The sequence below is a fragment of the Emydura macquarii genome, unplaced genomic scaffold (assembly GCF_026122565.2).
Source record: "Emydura macquarii macquarii isolate MOO-44397 ecotype Brisbane River unplaced genomic scaffold, CSIRO-AGI_Emac_v2 contig_629, whole genome shotgun sequence".
Lineage (NCBI taxonomy): Eukaryota > Metazoa > Chordata > Testudines > Chelidae > Emydura > Emydura macquarii.
The window spans coordinates 4,961,456-4,974,039 of record NW_027130766.1 but is presented as its reverse complement, the minus strand read 5'-3'; positions in this window follow the sequence as shown (position 1 = coordinate 4,974,039).

Here is a 12,584-nt window from a genome sequence, read left to right as displayed (position 1 = left end):
GTAGGCCTGCGAGCCCCACAGTCCTGTAATTTGGACCCAGCCATGACCTTCATCCACTGGACAGTGCTGGTCACTGAGACCAGCAGCAAACCTTAGCTTCTGCATCCCGGCATCAGTGCTCCCAGGGGTTCCCATTCACCTCTCACATCCAACTTCCAGACACCAAGAACACTTGCACCTGAGAGTCCAGCTGTGTTGAGCCCTGCTACACCACGGAGCATTTTGAGGCCTGGCACTCAATCCCAGAACCCACGAGGACAAGAAGAGCCAGAGACAAGGCGTATTCTCACCTTCAGCTTTGCATAGCCCTCCCAATGTTGTATTTGCACGGTTCGAACAGCTGTACTTTGAGTTTGATTTGCCCTGTTGCAGTAATGAAAGCTCTGGGTATAGTTGGTTATTTAAGAAGATTGGTTAGTTAAATGTGTTTCCAAATACAAAGATGATATTTTTCCATTGGTTTCATTAAAGCTTTATTCTTTTTAAAATTATTATTAAGAACATACGAATAGTCAAACCAATGGTCCCTCTTGCCCAGTGTCCTGTCTTCCAACAATGGCTGGTGCCATATCTGGCAGTCAGAGGTTTAGGGACACCTGACCATCTTGGCTAATAGCCATTGTTGGTCCTATCCTCCATGAATATATCTAATTATTTTCTGAACAATTACTGTATATTTCTGTCCTTTACAGCATCCCCTTGCAACAAGTTCCACAGGTTGGCTGTGAGTCGTGTGAAGAAGTACTTCCTTAGATTAGTTTTAAACCTGCCGCTTATTAAGTTCATTGAGCGACCCCTGGTTCTTGTGTTATGTGACGGGATAGATAACATTTCCTTATTCACTTTCTCCACCTCATTCATGATGTTATAGATCTCTATCATATTTCCCCTTAGCTGTCTCTTTTCCAAGATGAACAATCCCAGTTTTTTAACTCTCTCCTCACATGGAAGCTCTTCCATACTCCAAGAATAATTTCTGTTGCCCTTCTCTTTCCAGTCCATATACACACATACACACAAGGTGGATTTATATAGTGGCATTACAATATCTTCTGTTTTAATAGCTACCCCTTTCTTAATGGTTCTTAATATTCTATTAGCTTTTTTGACTGCTGCTGCACATTGAGTGGATGTTTTCAGAGAACTATCCACAATGAAACCAAGATCTCTTTTCTGAGTGGTAGCAGCAAATTTAGACCCTATCATTTTGTATGTATAGTTGGGATTATGTTTTCCAATGTCCATTACTTTGCATTAATCAACACTGAATTTCATCTGCCATCTTGTTGTGCAGTCACCCAGTTTTGTGAGATCCCTTCACAGTCTTCTTAAATTACCCGAGTCATTTCGTATTAGCTTCAGACTTTGCCATCTCACTGTTTACCCCTTTTTCCAGCTCAGTTATGAATATATTGAATGGAACTCATGCCAGTACAGATCCGCAGGAGGTCCCTGCTGTTCTTTTGTAATAAAACTCTTTAAAATACATCCATTATGAGTCATTATTTCATTTAACACCGAAAATCCTTTTAACAAAGCTGAAATAATTCATAGGAATTTACAAAACCACTCAGGGAATGTGAAATTTCAACCACCCACTCACAATACCCCAGGACTTGCATATCTGTATCCCAACACGCCTCCCACAGGCTAACATGTTCAGGTATGAGACTCAGAACATGAACAATAGCGTTCCCCTGGATGTTTATATCCTCTGTGTGATTCTTTGCTGGCCGCCCATAACTCCAAGCACTTCAGCCCCTCACCCGTCAGTAAGGCTTTTCCCCCCAGGGTCACAAATGTTGTGCAAAACACAACATGCAGGTGTAATGGTTGGCTTCCCACCATTCACACCAAAAACAGTCCTACGATGAGCATCGCTCAACGGCAAAACAAAGGACCATGTGACTACACCCTCAGTTCACAGCAGCCTGTCACATGACGTGACTTGAAAATATGCATGCTATAGGTGTGACTTGTGTATTGCAAATTACCTGATTTGCAGCAAAAAGCTTCAGATTAAACACCCTGTGTAGACATATCTAAAATGGGGGGAAAGGGAGAGAGAGAGAACCGGTGATTGCTCTGAATTAGTGAAGAGTTATGGTGTTGAAAACTTACGGGAAACTTCTCTCTACTCAGAGCGCTGAATTATTATATAAGTGGAGACCTCTTATGTCATGGACTTCTTAATTCACCCTATTGTGGAGTACAGAAGTGGCATTAAAGTTCCTGCAGCAGACGGGAAGCAAAATGAGATAGACTAATGAAAACTCTCTGTACGTCTACAGCTCTGCTTCACATATTTAATGTGTTTTTTTGAGTATTTGTGTAATCCTAGGTGTAGTGGAATGTGCCTGAATGATGACTGGGCATAGATGTCAGAAAAGGTTGCCAAAAGCTCTCCCATAAAGGACAAAAGATTGAAGATAAATAGAGCTGCATCAGCAGGAATGGATCCTATGGGCCTTGGCATCTTGCTCTAAATTTTCATACCCTCTGTAGACTTGACATTATAGAGGAACTTGGGAGAGGAACAGAGAACAGGGGAGCTAATGTTCCCAATACCAACATTTTGAAACAGCCTCAGAACTAGATTTTTTTTTTTAAGAGCACAAGGGAGAAATCAAGACTGAAAAATTCTGGGAAAATCCAATAATTCCAGTTCCAAAATAATGGCTTCAATGAAGCTATGCCAATTAATCCCCCCTCCCACCCGCACACCCACCTACACACACCCACAAAAAACACTTAGGCACAAATCGTGGAAAGCACCAGACAGACAATTCAAAAGTACTGAGACCGCCAGAAGGCAGGAAGAATTGTTCTCTAGTAATATTTTGCAAGTTGACCATGTGAGTTGTTAAAACGAGACGTCAAGGCCAGGCAAGTTAAATAAAAACCCCCGAATGTCTGCAACTACTAGACTCTGAGGCCTTAAACAACAGAAAAGACCCCAAATAAGGAATAGGAAAGATTAAGACCTTGTTTACACTAGAAAGGCTGATATAACTACACTGGTAGACCTACACCAGCAAATCCCTCCTAGTGAAGATGTAGTTTATTTTATCAGTTCCTGGAACAAAATAAGCTATACCAGCAAAAGGACTTTTTTTGTCCATAGAACTATATCTACACAGGGTTTTTACCAGCACAGCTATTTATACAATGTTTCTATTGCACATTTGGTAGCATGAATATCAACTGCATGTTTGCTGCTAGCGATACAAATTTCATCTTTGTGGGAAGCGCCTAGCACATTTTGGGGCACTTAGAAATAATGACTGAATGAATTCATGAATGAAGAAACAGTAAGATCAAGAGACTTTATCAGTGATGTGATAATACTTTAACCAGGATTCCCATAAAAATTCTCTTACCTCGGGTCCCTGTGCTCAAAGAGAATGGCTGTAGAACCAATTTATTTGTTTTCCTATTTAAACAAAAGCACTTTCTCTTAACTATAACCAAGGAGGGAGGCCACAGAACTGAGCATACAAATTTATTTTAAGTGCCACTTGCTGAAATGTTTATACCCTTTAGGTGAGTCTAAAGAATGGACATACCTTTCCCAGGGAAAAAACTGAAACTCAGGACAATCTGATGCAATCCGAAGGGGGATAAAAATCATAGAATCATAGAACTGAAGTGTTGAAAGGGCACTCAAGAGGTCAGTCCATCTGCCTCCACTGAGGCAAGATTCAGTATTGGTCTTCACATTTTTAAGAGGAATGATGCAGCTACCATGAAGACTGATGCTATCTGAAATAGATAGATAGATGGAGGGGGAAGAGGGGGAAAGGATGGGTGGCTGACCCTACCAGAGTCAGGGAACTCACCCCAACTTGCCATGCAGTTTGATGGTGGAAATTTAACAAGAAGCACCTGGGTGCCTTCCAGCCCAGCATTGGCTTTTATGGTTTTACACGCACTATTAAACTCAACCAAGTACATCTGTTTACCTATTGTTTCTAATGATTAAACTCTATATCGTTTTTTCCACACAGTTTGCATGTAGCTAGTCACACACACCAGCTTTACCTATGCTGAGAAAATATCAGGTTTGGCTGCAAATATTTTATCTCTTTGTGCTCTAACCTCTGACTTACAGAATCCAAGCACTCTTTCTGACAGGCTGCTGTAGGCCAGGAATTACAGGACAGTAAAAGCGTCCAATGTAACAAAGAATCTGTATCTTTTGTGTGTTGTGTGACCCATGTATGTGGAATAGCCAAGCGGCGAACTGCCTAATGAGAAGCCTTGCCTTGAGTTGTTACACTGCTGGAGATCCAACATACATCTTGGTAAATATTTACAAATGGTTCTAATATTTTTTATACTACTCTCCCACAGAATTAAAAGCTGGTAAACAATCAACAGGGTTTAAAAAAGGCAGGTGGAGGAATGTTTGGAAGGGATATAAACTTGTATACTTGATGGCATTAGGTGGCCTATCTCTGATGGGGATAGGAAAAATAGCCTTCAAGGACATGTCATTCCACACTTGCTCATTAGGGAGTTTCTTGAACCCTTCCACTGTCAGAGACAGGATACTGGCCAAGAGGGACCATTGTGCTGATCTGATATGGTGATTCTCCGGGTCTTGCATATTTCATCAAACCTGCCTCTTGCAGCCGGTTGAGAAAGTGGATGACAATTTTAGCATTGGATATTATGCAAATCAATAGAGCCTCCCCTGCAAACTTACATCAACTTGATAAACGCTTAGGGCTGAATTCTGTACTGTTTGCTCGGGAAACAAAAAGCCTATTGGAGCTGATAGGAGTTATGCCTGAGTAAAGACTGAGTGATTTAGCCTTAATTAAACAAATAAGCAAACAAACAAGAAGATTCTCCCCCCCTGTTGGGTTTCAGAGCCCAGGGTCCAGCCTGAGCCCCAGTGTCTACACTGCTACATATCTCTACACTGCTACGCATAGCGTGAGTCCCGGGAGCTGAGTCAGTTGACTTGGGATCCTGCAGCCACAGGTATTTTTTTGCTGTGTAGACATATTCTAAAAGAGAAAAGGGTTTTCATGTGTGGAACCCAGATTTCCTTGGCTGCCTAGATCATACTACTTCCTCTTCTTCTTTTATTTATTTATTAACGATTTATTTGTTGAAGATGGATGATAAAGGTCCTGCTTAGTGAGGGCCAAATTTTCGTCCAATAGCCACTGGCAAGTCTCCCACTGACTTCAATGGGCCCAAGTTCTGACTGTAAAGGCCCAAAACAACTACCATTACAGCCAATAGAGAGACTTGAATCAAGGTTAAATGTTATTCCCAGTATTGCCATCTGAACAGCTAAGGACCTGACCCTACAGCCCTTACTCAAAAGAGACTTGATCCAAAGCCCATTGGAGTGAATGGAAAGAGCATCATTGACCTCAGTGGCTGTTGGATTAAATTCCTGAGTTGTTTCAGCTAATCGATCAATGGAGCTACTGCCAGGAGTAAAGTTTCAGGATCAGACTCTAAATCAGTGTTTATCAACCAGGGGTACACAAAGGTCTTCTGGGGGTACATCAACTCATCTAGATATGTGCATAGCTTTACAATAGGCTACATAAAAAACACTAGTGAAGTCAGTAACAACTAAAATTTCATAAACAATAACTTGTTTATACTGCTCTGTGTGTTATACACTGAAATGTAAGTACAATATTTATATTCCAATCAATTCATTTTATAATTATATGGTTAAAAATGAAAAAGTCAGCACTTTTTCAGTAACAGTGTGCTGTGGCACTTTCGTATTTTTATGTCTAATTTTGTAAGCAAATAGTTTAAGTGAGGTGAAATTTGGGATACACAAGACAAATCAGACTCCTGAAAGGGGTACAATCGTCTGGCAAGGTTGAGAACCACTGCTCTAAATGACTGCTTTTATATGTGCATGAAGTATTAACATTTGAACTTTGGATGGTTAAAAGCTATGTATCCCAGAGCTTTCAAGTTCCATGTTTAATGGTGTTTTGAACCATTTCTGTGATGAAGGAAAAGGCATAGAATCGATTTTCCTCCTAATTTTCATATTTTATTTTTATTTACCTTATTTCACTTTGTAAATGTAGGTTAAATTAAATGTGGAATAAAACTAATACAGTTATATTGCAGAGAACTTCCATGCAGCACTAACATGAATGGTGAAACTGTATGCTGTGTGTGTGTGTGTGTGTGTGTGTGTGTGTGTAGGTCTATGAGGCCAGATCCTATTCCCATCTACTTTTATAGCCTAAACTTTAATTTCACAGTATGGTATTACTTCTAGACATTCCTTTGATATTGGAATATTTCCAGATCTGAGGGCTTTTTTTCTTAACCTGCTCACACCAGTTCAGCTAAATACTGGATTTCATGGAAATCCTGATTCTTTTACAATTATATTTAAAAAGGTATCAGGCAATTTAATGTTAAGGTCTAATATCACCAAGTTTTATGCCCTGATTCTGAAAGGGGCTTCCTTCAGTGACTAAAGTTAGACATTTGCTTATGTACCTTGCTGAAAAAGGCCTCTAAGGAGGAAAATGTCTAATCTTATGTCCCAATTGTGTCTAAAAGGAATTACTGTTGACAGCTGAAACACATTACTATAGAACATTTTTCTTCTAAGTCCTACTTACCTGAAGAGCTTCCAACATTTTAATTCGATTGAATGAACAAAACACATCGATATCATATAATTAGTTTTCATTTTCAGCTGCTCATGATTTATTTTAAATACATATTTGTTCTTCTTGCATAGCACACAGGCTTGTGTTTGTGGCTGAAAAAAATTACAATGATTTCTCATGCAAGATTACCAGTGTGCTATACTTTGCATACTGCATTCAAATGCTCAAGATTAATAGAACTGATTTTTTTAAAACTTCATGTGGCAAAAGAAATACTTTATGATGTTGTTTACAGAGAGCAAATCCATGGGGGTGGGGAGAGAGAATTTTCAACTTTCTCTGTGGTTGTGACTGGTAGATTTCCTTCTAATGCAGTCAGGAAGACAGCAGAAGGACAAAACCAACCAATTTCTCAGTGTGTCGTTCTAGTTACAAATATGTAATTGTATTTTGTGCGTCATCTTTCTCACATGACAGCATATTTAATGGGCTAAAGCAACATACACTTGCAAACACACCTACCGCTGTAATGTTGGTTTTATGCAGTGTAGTTGTAGCAGTGTGGGTCCCGGAATATTAGAGAGACAAGGTGAATGAGGTAATCTTTTACTGGATCAACTTCTAGTAAGCGACACATCCTAGATTTGCTGCTTCTCATGAACCTGGCAGCATTGAACTGGTCTCATACAAGGAGATATGCTTAGCTATAAATAATAAACTACAGAGGCATAAAGTCAGCATCCATACCATGATTTTGCGCCTGTGCGGAGCAGCTAAGACGTTGCAGAAAATGTGTTTTGATTAATACGTTTTTCTTCCCTATTAAGCCACTCAACACATTTATAGAGACCAGCCTGATTATAAGGACTGTCTTATCGCACCGTCCTAGGCATACACTAATGATCCAGAAATGTACTAGTGATCATAACATGCCGCAAAACTCTGATAATTGTGTTGTTAACTAAGAATTAATTCAAAATCAATGCGATGAAAGGACCACCCGATCTGCCTTGCGTGTCTGAAAATAACTGCGATCCCAGTCATTTAATTTGTATATGGAGATAACTAAATTGCTCCATCCTATGAACTAATATTCACATTAAGAACGACTTTCGAATTTTAGCCCTTCTCTGATAGCCAGGGGCATTTTCTTCTTTAGCTCGTACAAAAAAGCAAATCCATAGATCATTGTAAAGAGTATTGTACAGACTCCGCGCTTATGAAAAGAAAATCTCTATGGGTATTAAGAGGAAGTATCCGAGTGCAGAAAATGAAAAGGGTAAAAAAAAAAAAAAGGGTGTGTGGGTTTAAATGGCTGCGTTCTTAGGAAATGAAATAGTGGTCATTACACCACCAACAACAAATCCTTTTTCGTGGTGTCTTTCCTGGGACTTCCGTAAACTTCCAGGAATACCTACGGCACCATTCGGGCTACAGTTGTCAGATCAGGAAAGCATTATTTGCATTGCTGAGCCAATGACACAGTTTGCTTTCACCGAAATTTAAGACACGACTTTCTGCAGCAGGACTATATACTGGTAACACTAGTCCGCTTTCACCGTTGGCTAACCTGTATCGAAGGCAGATTTAAGAAACCCGATTATTTGCAAGTTCTGACTCTGATGCAATGGGCAGCACATTCTGGATCCAGTTCGACATTCCAGAACACCCCAGTTCGGGAAATAGGTGCCTGAAACTGACGCAGTAGATTGAAAACATTCGGGAGTTCTGACTCAGACAAAAACTCTCTTTGTTTTACCAGGGAGGTTTTTGCTCATACAGCATCGACCTATTAAAGAAAATGGCCGACAGTCTTGACTTTTATTGTTTATTTTTCCATTAATGTGCATTTTAAGATTAAAAACATCCAGGGTTTAGCTGCTCCAATGATTGCAACACAGAAAAAAACTCTGGTAGCAAATTTGTACGTGAAATAAACCCACTAAGTGCCATGTTTTCCTGCTATCAGTTGCAATGCAGAATATACATTATATGTTACAATCCTATGTCGTTTGTTTATATTCAGCATGCGATTGCCTGCAGTAGGAATGAACATTTCTTGAATGTTATGTAAGAGCAACCGATTTGAAAACCATGAAGATATTCGCATTTTAAAGCAACATCTATTTCACTTCAATGTGCAGTCTGATCCATCCACATTGAATCTACTGATAAATCCACTTTATTTCCCCTATAGGGTGCATTTTTATGCCAGGAATTCCTTTCTCAATGTCAATTCAGTTAGCAAAAAATAAGAACACTCTAATTTTTTTTATTTCTTTTTGTTATTAACTACAATTAACTTGGGTAGCAATCATGTATTTGATAAGTATTCGGTGTGGAAAAAATAGTTGCGTTTTCCCTCTTTGCAAAATGTAACACACTAAAATACACACTCTATAAATGTCTTGTTATAATATTATTTAGTTTCGTCTCACTGTTGTCATATCATTACTGGAGGCAAAGTTAAGCACTTTCTTAGTTAAGCAAAAAGTATGCGATTATGCAATCTCATAGCACTTAAGGTCAACACCGTTTTATGTTACTGTAAAATAAGTCTACGCAGAGCCTGTTTGGATCTTATTGTACTTTTATAACTCAACTTGTAAATAATGGAATACAGATTTAAGAAATACCTTTGATTTCTCCTGATTGGGTTTGGTTGTGATTCTGTTATGACTTGAAAAAGAGCACAGAGACACACAGAGCAGTCAGGATTCTTCTTTAACAGTAGCTTTCAAGTCTCAGGATGCTGTTGGGGGCAGGGAATGTTTACAACATGGAGTCAAGTTCAACGACAAAAACCTCTACAGAAAAAAAAAATCCCAACCCTGCCTGGGTGTGCTGTGGGCATGAATCTGAACAAAAGAAAGAAGAAGTAAAAAGCTGGGGCATGGAAGAAATACTCTGCAAGGGTGTTACCTCCCAGGGACATACTTAATTTTCTCGCATCCAATTTTCTTGCATCCAGAAAAGAAAAGAAAAGAAAAGAAAAGAAAAGAAAAGAAAAGAAAAGGAAAGGAAAGAAAGAAAGAAAGAAAGAAAGAAAGAATACTACTGGATGTAAGAAAGAAAGAAAGAAAGAATAAATGCGTGTGTATGCACATAACCTTTGGAAAGCACTTCCGTATAGATTTCAAAGATTGAAAACTAGAAAAGAATTTGGACCTGGGCTTCGATACAGGAGTGAATAGAGAATGCTCGTTACCATGTGCCTCTCTGGATTAAGAATATGTATGGCGCCAATACTGCTTTCTCTTCCACATCCAAGTCTCCCACAGTATCAATGGGAGTTTGGGGTGCACCAGGAATGCAGGTCTGAGTCTTTTATAGGTTGAAAAAAAGAAACCCCACCGAAAGTAATGTCCACGCAAGCAATGGATTGAGGCATGGTGACTTCACCACGGCAGTGCGCGTTTGTAAAGAGCATTGAATACCCAAGCTAGCCACTCGCAAGGATTTGGAAGAGAATGGAAGTAAGTGCCCGTTTCAAATCTCTCTGCTCTACGTTTTACACTTTCGTCATAAAGTCATTTCAAAGGCTTGGGGTTATCATCCTTCCTGATCGTTTGCTCGATGTCTGCATTTCGCTCCATCTCCAGAGCATGAAACAGTAAGAAAGCGACCATCTGTCAGCGACCGCTCGCCATGCGCCTTATTTTGAAAGATTTTCCCAATAACGACAGGGAAACGTGTGTTTTTATTCACTTGTCACGTGCCTTTGGGCCAGAACCTGTTCCCATTGAAGTCAATGGACATTTTGCCTTCGATCGAGCCGTTGTTGTGTCATCTCAGGGTGTGTTTCAAATGCCACGTTCAGATTCTGGGATGAGAGCGAGGAATGCAGGAGAACTGTTCTCTTTTAAAACAAACGAGAATCTGTGCACGTTCTGGGAACACTGGAAATGTGTCTGTGTCAGCTACAAGCGTGAGACTAGGCTCCTATTTTTAAAAAGAGTCAAGCACGATTTTTAAAGTGGCAAACAAACGAACCAAAACCAACCGCACCAACAATAGAATCACAGTGTTTGTCTGTAGTTCATTTAATTCAAAATTCACAGTGATTTGAAACAAAGTCCTGTGATCTGAATTGCAAAACCCTTGCTGTGAAGGCCAATGCAACTGGATTTTTCATACACACTCACTTATTTGACACATTATATATTTGCGTGTGTGTATATGCACGTATAAAAATGAAACGGAGTGTGAAAACATGAAACTATGCCACTAAAATGCAAGAATTTTATTGATATAAAGATGGAAACTTGATCTTTAAAAACAATCAGAAGCAATTATACTAAAGGATGGTTTACTTTAAACTATATTTATGAACACAATATATATATGTAATTACATTTGTAATTATTATATAATTATGTAACCGATGTCAGATCATTATCTTATTTTTCCCGACATCTGAATTATTTTAGCATTCACTTTATCTTCTCAAAGTTAATGTTAGGTTCACACGCTTTTTTATTATATTAAACAGCCGAGTTTATAAATCGATGGAGTTTTAGTTCAAATAATCTGGATTATTATTTAAATTAAAGGCTCTGTCAAATGGATTTTCATGAATTACGAAATGATTTCTTTTTTAAAAAAGAAAATGTTGTCATTGCTGGGTTTTATTTGATTTTGTCCGGTTAAAAAAAGAAAATATTTGAACCCAATATAATTTGAAATATTTTCAAGAAGAGAAGGAAATTTTGCTCCATCCCATTAAATGGCTGCTAGCTGAATTTCCCTGCAGTGTTAGATGGAAAATATTTTGTCTCCACTTTAAAAAAATCCGGAATTTAGATTTTGCATTTACACTGGATTTGCAGAACTGAATGACCCGCTTGATTTATTTGCATATTTCCTCGTCTCCTGGCTTAATGCCCTAGCGTCAGCTGCAAAAGTCCCCAAACGAAAGAAACCGTTCCGGAGAACTGAAAAGCTGGATGGAGGTCTGATTTTACCCGAAACTGAAATACTGTTGAACCTGGTGCCGTTGCAGAGACTCGAATGCCTCACAAGGTACATCCTTTTCAACTCCAGAAGGTGTTTGAGGAGAGATTTGTGTATAAAGTGAGTGCTTAGGAGAATCACCCTCATTTTTTTTTCTTAGACCCACGTGGATTTTCTTCCCAAGAAGAGAGATTCATGAGTGGTCTACAGTGAGATGGAGAGAAAATAATGATCTGTTTCAAAGGATACCTAGTTCTGTGTTGGTCTTTTCTCCTTAATCCGCTTCCATTTCCCCCTCCAGAGCTGACAACTTCTTATCGGGGTTGTCTCCTTTTCTTCCTTCCACGTCCCTTTCTAAGGATTTTTGCTGGGTTTTTTGTTTTGTTGGGTGGTTGTTTGTTTTGTTCTGTTCTCCCCCCGCTCAGAGGATGCTGCGGGCGACATCACCCACTCCCTGCTCCCCTTCTCCCAGCCAAAAAGCCGAACCAGCCTGTCCAGCTATTTATCTCAAAGCAGCGCTTAACTTGCACGTATTTATGTACACGCCTGGGCTGCAGAGACCCAGCAAACACCGCTCAGGAGTCTGGCCTCTCTAGGTTTCAAGTTCAATGGCAAAGCCACCTTCGGCAGCCATTGGAGAGAAATCCAGCAAATCCTCCCTTCACGGGGGGAAGGGCATTCATTCCACCTGGAAAATTCTTTTGCTGCTTCTTTTATTTTATATTAAAGGTTTCCTTCCAAGTTTTTTACAAGAATTTCAAGCGTTTTTCTGCTCTCGCCCTGTAAAAAATCTTCCTGGCTTTCACCCTCCTATTTTTAAAAAGATCTTTACAGAATTCCCCCCCCCCCTGCATCTTTCATCTCGGTAATTGACGATAATTGAAGATAAATTGGGAGGGGAAAATTCATAGTGGGATATTTCAGGCGTGGAGAAACCTCAGGGGGGTGTGTGTGAGAGAGAAATATATAAACTAGAATACACAAGCCTTTGCTTTAAGATACCCCTTATGCAGA